Source organism: Mytilus californianus, unplaced genomic scaffold, assembly GCF_021869535.1.
Source record: "Mytilus californianus isolate M0D057914Y unplaced genomic scaffold, xbMytCali1.0.p SCAF_8, whole genome shotgun sequence".
NCBI classification, from domain to species: domain Eukaryota; kingdom Metazoa; phylum Mollusca; class Bivalvia; order Mytilida; family Mytilidae; genus Mytilus; species Mytilus californianus.
Window position 1 is genome coordinate 70,053,444 of NW_026262734.1, and position 18,430 is coordinate 70,071,873.

The window sequence follows — 18,430 nt, forward strand, 5'->3', positions numbered from 1 at the left end:
AATGGAAACTAAAAATTTTGCAATTTTTCCATTTATAAAGGGGCATAACTAGAGAATGGTTAAAGTGACCCCACCAAAATTCAAACTTGTTCTTTATTTTGTGGTAATAAGCATTGTGTATATGTTTCATAAAATTTGGTTGAGGCAAACTAAGTTAGAGAACGGAAGCTAAAAATTTTGTAATTTTTCCATTTATAAAGGGGCATTACTCTAGACTGGTTAGAGTGACCCTACCAAAATTCAAACTTGATCTATTTGGTGGTAATAAGCATTGTGTATAAGTTTCATAACATTTGGCTGAGGCGAACTTAAGTTAGAGAAGGAAAACTAAAAATTTTGCAATTTTGCCATTTATGAAGGAGCATAACTCTAGAACGGTTAGAGTGACGCAACAAAAATTCAATCTTGATCTGTATTTTGTCGTAATAAGTATTCTGTATAAGTTTCATTACATTTGGTTGAGGCAAACTTAAGTTGGAGAACAGAAACTAAAATTTTTTTAATTTTTCCATTTATAAAGGGGCATAACTCTAGACTGGTTAGAGTGACCCTACCAAAATTCAAACTTGATCTGTATTTGGAGGTAATCAGCATTGTGTATAAGTTTCATAACATTTGGTTGAGGCAAACTTAAGTTAGAGAATGGAAACTAAAAATTTTGCAATTTTTCCATTTATAAAGGGGCATAAATCTAGAACAGTTAGAGTGACGCTACCAAAATTCAATCTTCATCTGTGTTTTGTGGTAATAAGCATTGTGTATAAGTTTCATAACATTTGGTTGAAGCAAACTAAAGTTAGAGAACGGAAACTAAAAATTTTGCAATTTTTCCATTTATAAAGGGCATAACTCTAGAACAGTTACAGTGACAACACCAAAATTCAAACTTGATCTGTGTTTTGTGGTAATAAGCATTGTGTATAAGTTTCATAACATTTGGCTGAGGCAAACTTTAGAGAAGGAAAACTAAAAATTTTGCAATTTTGCCATTTATGAAGGAGCATAACTCTAGAACGGTTAGAGTGACGCAACAAATATTCAATCTTGATCTGTATTTTGTAGTAATAAGTATTCTGTATAAGTTTCATTACATTTGGTTGAGGCAAACTAAGTTAGAGAACTGAAACTAAAAATTTTGCAATTTTTCCATTTATAAAGGACATAACTCTAGAACCGTTAAAGTGACAACACCAAAATTCATACTTGATCTGTGTTTTGTGGTAATAAGCATTGTGTATAAGTTTCATAACATTTGGTTGAAGCAAACTTAAGTTGGAGAACAGAAACTAAAAATTTTGTAATTTTTCCATTTATAAAGGGGCATAACTCTAGACTGGTTAGAGTGACCCTACTAAAATTCAAACTTGATCTGTATTTGATGGTAATCAGCATTGTGTATAAGTTTCATAACATTTGGTTGAGGCAAACTTAAGTTAGAGAATGGAAACTAAAAATTTTGCAATTTTTCCATTTATAAAGGGGCATAACTCTAGAACAGTTAGAGTGACACTACCAAAATTCAATCTTCATCTGTGTTTTGTGGTAATAAGCATTGTGTATAAGTTTCATAACGTTTGGTCGAAGCAAACTAAAGGTAGAGAACGGAAACTAAAAATTTTGCAATTTTTCCATTTATAAAGGGCATAACTCTAGAACAGTTACAGTGACAACACCAAAATTCAAACTTGATCTGTGTTTTGTGGTAATAAGCATTGTGTATAAGTTTCATAACATTTGGCTGAGGCAAACTTAAGTTAGAGAAGGAAAACTAAAAATTTTGCAATTTTGCCATTTATGAAGGAGCATAACTCTAGAACGGTTAGAGTGACGCAACAAAAATTCAATCTTGATCTGTATTTTGTAGTTATAAGTATTCTGTATAAGTTTCATTACATTTGGTTGAGGCAAACTTAAGTTAGAGAACTGAAACTAAAAATTTTGCAATTTTTCCATTTATAAAGGACATAACTCTAGAACCGTTAAAGTGACAACACCAAAATTCAAACTTGATCTGTGTTTTGTGGTAATAAGCATTGTGTATAAGTTTCATAACATTTGATTGAGGCAAACTTAAGTTGGAGAACAGAAACTAAAAATTTTGTAATTTTTCCATTTATAAAGGGCATAACTCTAGACTGGTTAGAGTGACCCTACCAAAATTCAAACTTGATCTGTATTTGGTGGTAATCAGCATTGTGTATAAGTTTCATAACATTTGGTTGAGGCAAACTTAAGTTAGAGAATGGAAACTAAAAATTTTGTAATTTTTCCATTTACAAAGGGGCGTAACTCTAGCACAGTTAGAGTGATGCTACCAAAATTCAAACTTGATCTGTATTTGGTGGTAATAAGCATTGTGTATAAGTTTCATATCATTTGGTTGAAGCAAACTTAAGTTAGAGAATGGAAACTAAAAATTTTGCAATTTTTCCACTTATAAAGGGGCATAACTCTAGAACGGTTAAAGTGATGCCACCAAAATTCAAACTTGATCTGTGTTTTGTGGTAATAAGCATTGTGTATAAGTTTCATAACATTTGGTTGAGGCAAACTCAAGTTAGAGAACAGAAACCAATTTTGGGACATACGTACGTACGTTCGTACGTACATACAGACAGACAAGGGAAAAACTTTATGCCCCCTTTGCTACGGCGAGGGCATGAAAATAAAATAAGAATTCTGAGGGGAGTGCATATGCAATACAATGTCCCCTACCAGTTGTGATGTGGTGAAATATTTCCGTTTCAAATCGTTACATAACACGGAACATCATTTAAACTTTTTTTATGTTATTTTAATTTTTTAAAATAGGATAAAAATTTATCTTATGCATAACTATGTGTCCAAAGTTAAATATGGTGTAAACAAATTGAAACCGGAAGTGAACGCCCCGTATTGGACCGGTCCGAAAGGCAATATTCACTCATGATTTATATCAACAGGGCAACAAAATCAGTATAGCTCATGCTGATTTATCCGTATTAGGGATAATTTGCTCATATCATTTAAAAAATTTGTAAGGGTTCCGCGGAACCCAGTGTCTCGCCTATTTTTGCTGTTATCTATGTTTTCAGTGTGATAGGGGAATGCACATAATAGATTTACACTTAATGAAATAAAACGTTTGAAATGTATGAAAAAAGTTATGCTCGTAAAAATGAATACAGTATGCAATCAAATCTATAGATTTATAAAAGAGCTGAAACATAAATTTATTGAATGAACAAATGGTAAAGAAGATAATTTTTACATTGTTTGATGATTTATCCCTTAATTCAGACGACGACGGAATGTAGGATCGCTATGTCAACAAAAATGGGGAAAAAATTATTAAAAATTTTCCTCTTGATACTATCTTTTGATTGTAAGAAGCTTCTGTCCAAATTTGGTGAAAATCCAGGATGGTTTATGAATCTAATAAATGTTTTAAAAATTTAACTGCAGACTGTATATAATGTTAACTGGAAGAAAAACTAAGTCCATTTATAAGTAATATACAGAAAAACAGGAAATAAATTTTTACAAAATTTCCTTCTAGATACTAGCTTTTGATCATAAACAAGCTTCTGTCCAAGTTTGGTAAAATTCCTGGATAGTTTAAGAAAGTTATTAAAATTTTAAAAACATTAGCCACAGAGTGAATGTAATGTTAACTGGCAGAAAAACTAAGTCCATTTATAAACTTGTAAAATACGGAAAAACAGGATTTTTTTTTTTACAAAATTTACTTCTGGATACTATCTTATGATCATAAACAAACTTCTGTCCAAGTTTGGTACAAATCCAGGATAGTTTAAAATTTTAAAAACTTTAACCACAGAGTGAATGTAATGTTAACTGGCAGAAAAACTAAGTCCATTTATAAGTAAAATACGGAAAAACAGGATTTTTTTTTTTTACAAAATTTACTTCTGGATACTATCTTATGATCATAAACAAGCCTCTGTCCCAAGTTTGGTAGAAATCCAGGATAGTTTAAGAAAGTTAAAATTTCAAAAACTTTAACCACAGAGTGAATATTTGTGGATGCCTCTGATGACGATGACGACGCCAATGGAATGTAGGATAGCTATGTCTCGCTTTTTAGACAAAAGTCGAAGGCTCGACAAAAATGTACTAATAATATGGATGGAACAAGCACAAAGTTGTAATTGATGTAGTTGGGAATTTCCAACTTGGCATTAATTGAGTTTGAATATTCATTTAAATATGAGGGTATTGTCAAAACTGCAGATTATACACCAAATATCTGATATATTGATTCAAGTATTACATAAAAAAGTTTGGAAACCCTAAATTTTCAGTCCAAGGACAACAACTCCTGCAAAAATCCCTCAACAGTATTAGCTTCCGACTAGTAGTAAACCCAAAGATTCAACCAATCATAAGTTGAGTATTTATCTTCTTCATAAACTTCAAGAGCAGATCTTGTAACTGCTCTACCCCAATGTTGTTCAATCATTCTGTCGAAAAGACCTTGGCTAGAAAACTTTCATCAAAGTTTTCTTTCTTGGCTTCTATGAAAGGGAATATTTGGTTGAGCTGACAATGTGGAATTGTAACATATAAGAAATTTTAAAATCTCCAGTGCAGTTACTTCCTGTTTGCTGATAGTTTGAAAATTCAATCAATTATACACAGCAACACAGGTCAAGCCATGGTATTGGTCTTGTTCAATTTCAATTTCAATTTCAACACTGAATATTTTTTTATTATGTATTTTTTCTTTTTAATGTACAAATGTACAATAGTTTGAGCTCAATTTGTAAGTATTACTATATGACTTATTATAGATTTTTATTTTCTTATCAAAACTGTATGATCTTTATTTTAAAATATCATATCTTTCATTTTTGTGTCTTTACTGTTCGACTACACATTACCATCATTTGAGGTTTTAATGCCTTAAAGATGTGTTGCACAAATCTGAATACATTTGTATTTCTATTATCCTATGAATTTTCTGATATCATTTTCAATCTTTTTTTATTATATCAACTCCAGTAAATAATTTAAGGCAGCCATCAAAGTTTAAGCGATTTTGGCCCAAAATGTAAATAAGTGTTTGTCGGGTTACTATTACAAAAAAAAAAGAGAGAATGATACAAAAGGACAATGGAAAATCATATTTCCAGAAAGATGCATTGAAAAATATTAAGTAATTAATTCTTATTTATATTGGCATTCATTCTTCATTGTAAAAAATATATGTATTCAAATATACATGTACAAATACCTTCTAAAAATACAATGTACTGTTAAATGGCGATATATGGGCAATAAACAAATAAATTGTATTACAGTAAAAAAATTCAGGTTAAATTATGCAATTTTGTTTATTGTTTCAAGCAAATCACTGATTATAAATAGTTCCTTGAATTAACCTAAACTCATCATTCAGTTGACTCCCTGGTATTTCGGCTATGTTGATTATTGTGCTTAACATCTTTTATATTTACAGTTTCTATCTATTATGGTTTTTACAATAATGCAAAAAATCTGTAAAAAATCATGTTTCAAGGGCAATAACTTCTATACGGGGTCAAATGGCCATTTCTGCCCTTTTAACTCTTTTATAATTCTTGTTTTGCAGAACATATTTGCTTTTTACAAATTATCTGTATCTATTTTAGTTTCTTAAAAAAATACAAATAAAACTATAACAAGTGTAAGCTGTCAATTGACAATTTTGGCCATGTTGACTATTTGTAGATCTTATTGTTCCACTCATTGTTACTATATCAATTTTCTGTCTATCATAATACATTTTTAAGATAAAAACCTAGAACTGTGAAATTTGCTAAAAGGGACATTTCAGGGGCAGTTACTCCAAATGGTACAAATCTTGACCTGCTGTCAGATCAGTTTTACCTATAATTTTTATTGCCATATAAATCATTTTAAAAGATTTGTGACAGTAACATACAATAAAATGCTTCGCTGGGCGCAGCTTGATACGACCGCAGAGGTCGAACCCTGAACAGTTGGGGCAAGTATGGACACAACATTCAAGCTTGATACAGCTCTGAATTTGGATTGTGATTAAATATTTGACACAGCATAGGTTTCTGACACAGAAAGAATGTGGTCTAAGAACTTCAATTTTTTTAATTTACCTATTATGGTCCAATGTCCAAAATCAAAATACATGATAAGATTCAGCATATCAAAGAACCCCATATATTCAATTTTTGTTGAAATCAAACAAAGTTTAATTTTGGATCCCAACTTGGACAAACTTGAAAACTGGTCCCATAATCAAAAATCTAAACACATGTTTAGATTCAGCATATCAAAGTACCCCAAGAATTCATTTTTTGTTAAAATCAAACTAAGTTTAATTTTGGACCCTTTGGACCTTAATGTAGACCAATTTAAAAAACGGGACCCAAAATAAAAAATCTAAAAACACGGTTAGATTTGGCATATCAAAGAACCCCAATAATTCAATTTTTGATGAAATCAAACAAAGTTTAATTTTGGACCCTTTTGACCTCAATATGAACCAATTTGATAGCAGGCCCACAAAATAAAAAATCTAAATACATGGTAAGATTCAGCATATCAAAGAACCCCATATATTCAATTTTTGTTGAAATCAAACAAAGTTTAATTTTGGACCCCAATTTGGACCAACTTGAAAACTGGGCCAAAAATCTAAAATCTAAATACATGTTTAGATTCAGCATATCAAAGAACCCCATATATTCAATTTTTGTTGAAATCAAACAAAGTTTAATTTTGGACCCCAACTTGGACCAACATGAAAACTGGGCCCATAATCAAAAATCTAAACACATGTTTAGATTCAGCATATCAAAGAACCCCAAGAATTCAATTTTTGTTAAAATCAAACTAAGTTTAATTTTGGACCCTTTGGACCTTAATGTAGTCCAATTTAAAAACGGGACCCAAAATTAAAAATCTAAATACACGGTTAGATTTGGCATATCAAAGAACCCCAATAATTTAATTTTTGATGAAATCAAACAAAGTTTAATTTTGGACCCTTTTGACCTCAATATGAACCAATTTGATAGCGGGTCCACAAATAAAAAATCTAAATACATGGTTAGATTCGGCATATCAAAGAACCCCAAGAATTCAATTTTGGATGAAATCAAACAAAGTTTAATTTTGGACCCTTTTGACCTCAATGTGGACAAAGTTGATAACGGGGCCCAAAAATCAAAAATCTAAATACATGGTTAGATTCAGCATATCAAAGAACCCCATATATTCAATTTTTGTTGAAATCAAACAAAGTTTAATTTTGGACCCCGATTTGGACCAACTTGAAAACTGGGCCCATAATCAAAAATCTAAATTCATGTTTAGATTCAGCATATCAAAGTACCCTAAAAATTCAATTTTTGTTAAAATCAAACTAAGTTTAATTTTGGACCCTTTTGACCTTAATGTAGACCAATTTGAAAACGGAACCAAAAATTAAGAATCTAAATACACGGTTAGATCAGGCATATCAAAGAACCCCAATAATTCAATTTTTGATGAAATCAAACAAAGTTAAATTTTGGACCCTTTGGACCTCAATGTGGACCAATTTAAAAACAGGGCCCAAAATCCAAAAACTTAATACACGGTTAGATTCAGCATATTAAAGAACCCCAAGAATTCAAGAATAAAACCCCATTGAAATTGATCAAGAAATAAGCAATTTATACGAAGTATCTTCTTTTGCACAATACTGTGCAATTGAATATTTCTTGCTATTGTGCAATACTGTACAATTGACAATTTCTTGCTATTGCGCAATATTGTGCTATTGGATATTTTTTGCTATTGCGCAATACTGTGCAATTGAAGATTTCTTGCTATTGCGCAATACTGTGCAATTGAAGATTTCTTGCAATTGTGCAATACTGTGCAATTGAAAATTTCTTGCTATTGCACAATACTTATTATATAATAATTTACACATCCTGTTTGGTGTGTATCTCCTACCATATCATTATTATTTGCTTTTAAATATTAATCAGAAATAACCAACTTAAAATGGAAAATTTTAAAAGAAAAAAAAAGGAAAAAAAGAAAAAAAAAGAAAAAAAAAAATCCCCCCCCCCCAAATTTTTTGAACCCCCTTATGATTCATCACCCCCAAACTCAATCCCAGCCTTCCCTTTGTGGTATGGTACCTTGCAGTACAATTTCAGAGAGATCCATACACTTGAACACAAGTTATTGTCTGGAAACTAGAAAAATGCTTATTTTTGGCCCCTTTTTGGCCCCCAATTCCTAAACGTTTCGGGCAATTACCCCCCAAACTCAATTCCAGCTTTCCCTTTGTGATATGGAACCTTGTAGTACAATTTCAGAAATATCCAAACACTTACACACAAGTTATTGTCATGAAACTAGAAAAATGCTTGTTTTTTGCCCCTTTTTTGGCCCCTAATTCCTAAAATTTTGAGGCAATTACCCCCAAAATCAATTACAGCCATCCCTTTGTGATATGGAACCTTGTGGTACAATATCAGAGAGATCCATACACTTACACACAAGTTATTGTCTGGAAGTTACAAAAATGCTTATTTTTGGCCCTTTTTTGGCCCCTAATTCCTTAACTGTTGGTACCATAACCCCCAAAATCAATCCCCACCTTCCTTTCGTGGTATTGAACCTTATGGTAAAATTTCATGGAGATCCTTTCACTCAAACTAAAGTTAGAGTGCGAAAACCAATGTGTCTTCGGACGACGCCAGACGATGACGACGACGACGACGCCAACGTCATACCAATATACGCCCAAAAAATTTTCAATTTTTGCGATCGTATAAAAAATAACATACAAACATTATATGAATGAAAACATACACAACAAGAGGCTGTCTGAGTGACAGCAAACCGGATTTTCCTGCAGAGGTCGAACCCTGAACAGTTGAGCAAGTATGGACACTACATTTAAGCTTAAAACAGCTCTGAATTTGGATTGTGATTAAATATTTGACACAGCATAGGTTTGTGACACAAAATGAATGTGGTCAAAGAACTGAAATTTTTGAAATTGGACATTTACCTATTATGGCCTAATATCCAAAATATAAGTTCATTATTAGAATCAGCATATCAAAGAACCCCAAGAATTCAATTTTTGATGAAATTAAACATAAGTTTAATTTAGGACCCTTTGGACCTAAATGTGGTATTATCTAATTAATAATGAAAATAAATACAGGTTTAGATTCAGCATTTCAAAGAACCCTATATATATTCAATTTATGTTGAAATCAAACACAGTTCAATTTTGGACCCCGATTCGGACCAACTCGAAAACTGGGCCCAAAATCAGAAATCTAAATATATGTTTATTAAAAGACAATATAAGCTTAGTTTTTAAAGGAGTTCACTTCATCAAAAAAAATTACATATAGCATTCTGAAAATTAGTTTTTACAGAATAACAAACAAACTTGCCACAAAATTCTACAACAATTTACCAAAGAAAAGAAGAAAAAAATCCAAAATTTTATTTATCATTAATACAATGTCATTTCAAAATCTATAAACTTATCAGTAACAAGAAATAATTGTAACAGAATGCTGTTACGAAGTCTCCCAAACAAAGCTCCAATAATTCGTCATTCCCATTGTCGCTTGACATTGGGCAATGTCCAGTACAAATTGGTTTATGATATGCATTAGTGACGCCTATGGATTAACCCTGTATGTCATTCAAATCTTCTTGAAATTACGAACAGGAATTTATATGGTTTAGAGGTGGAGATCTCGACCGTTTACAAGTTCTCAAAAGGGGGGGTGGGGGATGGTCCCCAGGAGACTCTCCCTTTATTTCATATGATTTGTTTTTTGTCCTGTACAAGAATATATATGGTTTAGGGGTGGGGATCTCAACCGTTTACAAGTTCTTAAACAGGAGGGGGTAGGGGTGACCCCAGGGGACTCGCCTTATATTTCATTTGATTTGTTTTATGGTCCCATACAAGAATATATATGGTTTCGGCGTGGGGATCTTGACCGTTTACAAGTTTTCAAAAAGAGGGGGGGTGGGTGTTACCCTATGGGATTTCCCCTTAATTTCCTTTCCATTTGTTTAATTGTCCCATTCAAGAATATATATGGTTAAGGGGTGGGGATCTAGACCGTTTACAAGTTATCAAAAAGAAGGGGGGTGGGGTGACCCCCATGGACTTCCCCAATATTTTGTTTGATTTGTTTTATTGTCCAATACAAGAATATTTATGGTTTAGGGGTAGGGATCTCGACCGTTTACAAGTTCTCAAACAGGAGGGGGTGGGGGTGACCCCAGGGGACACGCCTTTTATTTCATTTGATTTGTGTTATTGTCCCATACAAGAATAAATATGGTTTAGGGGTGGGGATCTGGACCGTTTACAAGTTCTTAAACAGGAGGGGGTGGGGGGTGACCCCAGGGGACTCGCCTTATATTTCATTTGATTTGTTTTATTGTCCCATACAAGAATATATATGGTTTCGGGATGGGGATCTTGACTGTTTACAAGTTTTCAAAAAAAAAGGGGGTGGGGGTGACCCCAGGGGATTCCCCCTCAATTTCATTTGATTTGTTTTATTGTCATATTCAAGAATATATATGGTTTAGGGGTGGGGATCTTGACTGTTTACAAGTTTTCAAAAAGAAGGGGGGTTGGGTGACCCCATGGACTTCCCCTATATTTCATTTGATTTGTGTTATTGTCCCGTACAAGAATATATATGGTTTAGGGGTGGGGATCTCGACCGTTTACAAGTTCTTAAACAGGAGGAGGTGGGGGTGACCCCAGGGGACTCGCCTTTTATTTCATTTGATTCGTTTTGTTGTCCCATACAAGAATATATATGGTTTCAGGGTGCGGAATTTTGACCGATTACAAGTTTTCAATAAAATGCTCCGCAGGGCGCAGCTTGATACGACCGCAGAGGTCGAACCCTGAACAGTTGGTGCAAGTATGGACACAACATTCAAGCTTGATACAGCTTTGCATTTGGATTGTGATTAAATATTTGACACAGCATAGGTTTCTGACACAGAATGAATGTGGTCTAAGAACTTAAAAATTTTAAATTGGACATTCACCTATTATGGTCCAATATCCAAAATCTAAATACATGGTTAGATTCAGCATATCAAGGAACCCAAAGAATTCAATTTTTGATGAAATCAAACAAAGTTTAATTTTGGACCCTTTTGACCTCAATGTGGACAAAGTTGATAACGGGGCCCAAAAATCAAAAATCTAAATACATGGTTAGATTCAGCATATCAAAGAACCCCATATATTCAATTTTTGTTGAAATCAAACAAAGTTTAATTTTGGACCCCGATTTGGACCAACTTGAAATCTTGGCCCATAATCAAAAATCTAAATACATGTTTAGATTCAGCATATCAAAGAACCCTAAGGATTCAATTTTTGTTAAAATCAAACTAAGTTTAATTTTGGACCCTTTGGACCTTAATGTAGACCAATTTAAAAAACGGGACCCAAAACTAAAAATCTAAATACACAGTTAGATCAGGCATATCAAAGAACCCCAATAATTCAATTTTTGATGAAATCAAACAAAGTTTAATTTTGGACCCTTTGGACCTCAATGTGGACCAATTTAAAAACAGGGCCCAAAATCCAAAAACTAAATACACGGTTAGATTCAGCATATTAAAGAACCCCAAGAATTCAAGAATAAAACCCCATTGAAATTGGTAAAGAAATAAGCAATTTATACGAAGTATCTTCTTTTGCACAATACTGTGCAATTAAATATTTCTTGCTATTGCGCAATACTGTACAATTGACAATTTCTTGCTATTGCGCAATATTGTGCTATAGGATATTTCTTGCTATTGCGCAATACTGTGCAATTGAAGATTTCTTGCTATTGCGCAATACTGTGCAATTAAAGATTTCTTGCTATTGTGCAATACTGTGCAATTGAAAATTTCTTGCTATTGCACAATACTTATTATATAATAATTTACACATCCTGTTTGGTGTGTATCTCCTACCATATCATTTTTATTTGCTTTTAAATATAAATCAGAAATAACCAACTTAAAATGGAAAATTTTAAAAGAAAAAAAAAAGGAAAAAAAAAAAAATCCCCCCCCTAATTTTTTTAACCCCCTTATGATTCATCACCCCCAAACTCAATCCCAGCCTTCCCTTTGTGGTATGGTAGCTTGCAGTACAATTTCAGAGAGATCCATACACTTGAACACAAGTTTTTGTCTGGAAACTAGAAAAATGTGTTTTTTGGCCCCAAATTCCTAACGTTTAGGGCAATTACCCCCAAACTCAAACCCAGCTTTCCCTTTGTGATATGGAACCTTGTAGTACAATTTCAGAAAGATCCATACACTTACACACAAGTTATTGTCCTGTAACTAGAAAAATGCTTGTTTTTTGTCCCTTTTTGGCCCCTAATTCCTAAAATATTGAGGCAATTACCCCCATCATCAATCCCAGCCTTCCCTTTGTGGTATGGTACCTTGCAGTACAATTTCAGAGAGATCCATACTCTTGAACACAAGTTATTGTCTGGAAACTAGAACTAGAGGCTCTAAAGAGCCTGTGTCGCTCACCTTGGTATATGTGCATATTAAACAAAGGACACAGATGGATTCATGACAAAATTGTGTTTTGGTGATGGTGATGTGTTTGTAGATCTTACTTTACTGAACATTCTTGCTGCTTACAATTATCTCTATCTATAATGAACTTGGCCCAGTAGTTACAGTGGAAAATATTTTGTAAAAATTTACAAAAATTTATGAAAATTGTAAAAAATTGACTATAAAGGGCAATAACTCCTTAAGGGGTCAATTGACAATTTTGGTCATGTTGACTTATTTGTAGATCTTACTTTGCTGTACATTATTGCTGTTTACAGTTTATCTCTATCTATAATAATATTCAAGATAATAACCAAAAGCTGCAAAATTTTCTTAAAATTGCCAATTCAGGGGCAGCCACCCAACAACGTGGTGCCTGATTGGTCTGAAAATTTCAGGGCAGATAAATCTTGACCTAATGAACAATTTTATCCTGTCATATTTGCTCTAAATGCTTTGGTTTCAGAGATATGAGCCAAAAACTGCATTTTACCCTATGTACTATTTTTTAGGCATGTCGGCCATCTTGGTTCGCCGGCGGGGTCATCGGACAAATTTTTTGAACTAGATACCCTAATGATGATTGTGGACAAGTTTGGTTAAATTTGTCTTAGTAGTTTCAGAGGAGAAGATTTTTGTATAAGATTACAAAAATTTACGAAAAATGGTTAAAAATTGACTATAAAGGGCAATAACTCCTTAAGGGGTCAACTGACTATTTTGGTCAAGTTGACTAAATTGTAGATCTTACTTTGCTGAACATTATTGCTGTTTACAGTTTATCTCTATCTATAATAATATTCAATATAATAACCAAAAACGGCAAAATTTCCTTAAAATTACCAATTCAGGGGCAGCAACCCAACAACGGGTTGTCAGATTCATCTGAAAATTTCAGAGCAGATAGATCTTGACCTGATAAACAATTTTATCCCATGTCAGATTTGCTCTAAATGCTTTGGTTTCAGAGATATAAGCCAAAATCTACATTTTACCCCTATGTTCTATATTTAGCCATGGCGGCCATCTTGGTTGGTTGGCCGGGTCACCGGACACATTTTCAAAACTAGATACCCCAATGATGATTGTGGCCAAGTTTGGTTTAATTTGGCCAAGTAGTTTCAGAGGAGAAGATTTTTGTAAAAGTTTACGGACGACGGACGCAAAGTGATGAGAAAAGCTCACTTGACCTTTCAGGTCAGGTGAGCTAAAAATGCTTATTTTTGGCCCCTTTTTGGCCCCAATTCCTAAACCTTTCGGCAATTACCCCCAAACTCAATTCCAGCTTTCCCTTTATGATATGGAACCTTGTAGTACAATTTCAGAAAGATCCATACACTTACACACAAGTTATTGTCATGAAACTAGAAAAATGCTTGTTATTTGCCCCTTTTTTGGCCCCTAATTCCTAAAATTTTGAGGCAATTACCCCCAAAATCAATCCCAACCTTCCTTTTGTGGTATTGAACCTTGTGGTAAAATTTCATAGAGATCCATTCCCTTAAACTAAAGTTAGAGTGCGAAAACCAATGTGTCTTCGGACGACGCCGGATGACGATGACGACGCCAACGTCATACCAATATACGACCACAAAAATTTTTTTGCGGTCGTATAAAAAGAAGGGGGGTGGGGGTAACCTCCATGGACTTCCCCTATATTTCATTTGATTTGTTTTTGATTGTCCCATACAAGAAGATATATGGTTTCGGGGTGGGGATCTTGACCGTTTACAAGTTTTCAAAAAGAAGGGGGGTGGGGGTGAACCCAGGGACTCCCGTAATATTTCATTTGATTTGTTTTTTTGTCCCATACAAGAATATATATGGTTTAGGGGTGGGGATCTCAATCATTTACAAGATAAAAGCACATTCTCAAATTGAAGGGGGTGGGGGTAAGAATATATATGGTTTAGGGAGACTTAATTATTATCTACAAAATGTCCAATAATGAACAGTAAATTTTCAAATTTCATTTTTAGTCCTTCTAGTAAATTTCAAACTTTATACATACAGCCCTACAGATCTTATCAGGAAACAGAAAATTTTCAAATAAACCTGTCACTCCAATGATATTATATGCTAAGATATAACCCAGATCTAATTAATAATTAATAATGTAATTAACTTCAAAATGTCTAATAATATAGCTTATAATCATTACCACTTAGGAAATAGATAATTTTCAAATAAATCTGTCACTCCAATTTTTATTGTGAGATAAGACATTATGCTTAGTCATAAAAAAGATAACAAGAGTAAAATATTTAAAAATTCCACTTTTGGATATTAAAAATGGCGATAACTCACAAAGGAGATATACTAAAATCTTGAAAATTGAACTAGACCTTCATTAAGTCCCAGGAAACAACATATTTAAATTTGAAAAAAATTTGTTAAAGCATTTTCATGTTATTGTGCTGACACTGTTTGGCAGCCGCCTGTAGGTCCTTCCAGCTGCCCGCCGTACATCACCATTTTAATAACCGATATTTCCTTCGAAAATCAAAACTTCAAAATGTCTATCTCTTAAAAACCTATAAAACTTATCTGTAATTATCTTGAAAGTGTCTAATAATGAACAGTAAATTTCAAACTTCATTTATACAGTCTTACTAGTAAATTTCAAACTTTATATACAGTCCTACAGATCTAATCAGGAAACAGAAAATTTTCAAATAAATCTGTCACTCCAATTATTATCATATGCTAAGATATTTCCCAAATCTAATTAATATTGAAAATCAAACTTGCAAATCTGAAGGGTTATTTCCCTTTGAACAGAACCATGGTTTAACATAGTACTCTAACCTTACATATATTATAATTAGTAATGTAATTAACTTCAAAATGTCTAATAATATAGCTTATAATCATCACCACTTTGGAAATAGAAAATTTTCAAATAAATCTGTCACTCCAATTATAATTGTGAGTTAAGACATTTACCATATGCTTATGATTACAAGAGAAAAATATTTAAAAATACCACTTTTGGATATTAAAAATGGCAATAACTCAAAAAGGAGAAATACTACAATCGTGAAAATTGAACTTGACCTTCATTTAGTCACAAGAAACAACATATCTAAATTTGAAAAAAAAATCATCACAGTGTTTTTATGTTATTGAAGAGACACAGTTTGGCAAGCGCCTATCCGCCCGCCCGCCCACCCACCATACATCCCCAAATCAATAACCGATATTTCCTTCGAAAATCCTGTTAATGAGCTTCATCCTCCAATGTATTACAGGATGGGCATAGTCTTTTTTCTCTATGTATTTTTAGATGTCTTCCCTTTTCTATCAATAAATTATGGTAGCTAATTCTCATTTTTGTTATGTTACTACATGTACTCTTTTCAAAAGACTTACAGTTTAATTTTCCATTTCTAAATTTTGCTTCAAACTTTTATATAAATATAATTTACTTTTTTTATCTATTTTTTCAAATCTTTGTTCAAATATATTTTTGTAGAAATTCAAAAATTGGTGTTTTAAGTTTTTTTTAACAACTTTGAGTAATTTTTTCCTTTGTTTCCCTCAAGAATGGATACTTCTATGTTTACCTCTTTCAAAATATTTTTAACATACGTAAACCAGGTATAGCAACCTGATTCATCCAAACTTTTAGAAAGAAAAAAAGGAATCATATAATAATGGATTAATTTCAGAGTTTAGTAATCTTGTTTGGTAAAGTATACTCTGGGTTTTTATATGCGTCTCTAATGGGTATCTTCCTAGCTCTGTTCTCACAGCTATGTTTGATGAAGATTTTCTTGTACCCAGGATATACTTACAGAAAGACAAATGTAATTTTTCTAAACATGATTTATCAGTTAAATTAAGGAGATCTATATTTGTTTTGGAGATATTTGCACTTTTTTCTGATCTAAATTTTGAAACATATGTATCCATATAAGTAATTTCTGATTTGTAAGTGGCTATTGGTTTTACTATAGAGTCAAAAAGGAATGCAAGCTACTTTAACTGGCAGATTATTTAAAGAACCAGTATAAGTTTTAATGGCAAACATCACTTTTCTTGCTTTATTTACAAGTTCTTCAGAGCTTTGCAATAAGTTTCCATTTGTTTTTACAAGAATTCCAAGAAATGAATATTCAGAGACATTTGTCAAATTTTCATTTTTATATTTTGTAAAAGATGGTTCCATTTTTTTATTATATTGCTGCAGAATCATTGTTTTAGTTTTATTAATATTTAAAGTCAATTGCCACTTTTCACAATATTTTTCTAAGTTGTTCAGACTATTTTGTAGGCCTTCTTTACTTTCAGATAATATCAAAAGGTCATCAGCAAATTAATTTGTAAAAGTTTACCACATGTTAGTTTTACTTTAACTGCTTTAGTTTATGAAATATATGCTCAAAACTGCAAATTAGCCCTACATGTACATGTTTTATATTTATAGCAACAAGCTGCCCTGTTTTTTATGGATTAAATTCCTGGATACAATTTTTTAAACAAAATTCCCTAAGGAACATACAGGTAAAGGTACCATTTAACCCAGTAGTTTCAAAAGAGAAGATATTTTAAAAAGTTTATGAAGATAGAAAACCACAACAGATGCAATAGTGCACCCATTGGGCCAGGTGAGTTAAAAAACAAAAAATGTTCTGTGTTTTAAAAAAAAAGTCATAATTATAAGATAAAACACATTATGTTATTCATCTAGATGAAAAGTCTTACAAATCAATTGAATTCCTTTCTCAAAACTGCATACTTCATTAAAGATCTAGACCGATTGTTTTCATCTATTTTACAATCCAAACTGGAAGAAGACACCTGAGCTTCTTTAAATCAATATTTTGAAGCACAAATCTTGATGAAAAAGAAGTAAACACAGTCAAGTTTAATAATTTAATTTTGGATGTAACATGTCTTTTGATTGGCTGAAAGTTTTTTGTCTATCAACTCATAGACATAATTTTGTCATGTGATTGTGACTTCATCAATGTTTTTTCATGATTTACTCCTTAAAAATGGAATTAAGAATTAAATTATAAGGAATGACTATATTTTTTTCTGTCTATTCGAAATAACCTCAAAAATGTGGTGCACACACTTACATAACTCAGTATGCACCACATTTTTGATGTTATTTCCAATAGACAGAAAATATATTAGTCATTCCTTAAATGTTTGAATAGAGCTATTTCTGTATTTATTTTTGGGCACGTCATATTTAACATTTATAATGTATAGACGTAAGGATCAATATGAAAATGGAATTCACCTCCTATTTACCTTTTAGAACTTATTCATTGTACATCTGATTATATCATGTGAATATATTCTCTATACTAAACATTTTAGCCCCTTGAGGGAACAGTAGAAATCCCTAAATTATAATTGCATGCTGGAATCAAACTTGGTTTTCAGCAAATGCTCTATACATTGGCTGTAATTACAGAGTCAAATACAGGTTCTACTGATCAATTATTAAAGGGGCAAAATAATTCCTTTCCAGCTTGAGCAAGAGATAATCAAAATGAACACATTGGAATATTTTTTTTATTAATATACATCTATTCAGTTTTTTTAAATTTCTTTATGAATATAATTTGTAGTTGCAATGTTAAAATTGTTATTCCCATGGCATAAACATTAAATATGACTGAAAATGCATAACTTCCCTTTGCTCTTCATTGAGCCACGACATTATTGCCCTTCGAGAGTACATTAGATATCCAATTGTAATTGCTGGCTCTCTTTAAATTGGCTGATCACTATTCTAATCCCTGGGTCGTTTTTGATAAGCCTTGTAGTTGTGTTAAATGGATAATCAGTTGATAATATGACA

At 32.4% G+C, this 18,430-nt stretch overlaps 1 protein-coding gene across 2 annotated transcripts in view; it reads right to left on the bottom strand.

Moving 5' to 3' along the window:
- Positions 1-18,430, bottom strand: part of LOC127712183 (mediator of RNA polymerase II transcription subunit 21-like) — a 31,718-nt gene that overhangs the window by 7,717 nt on the left and 5,571 nt on the right. The window lies entirely within an intron of this gene.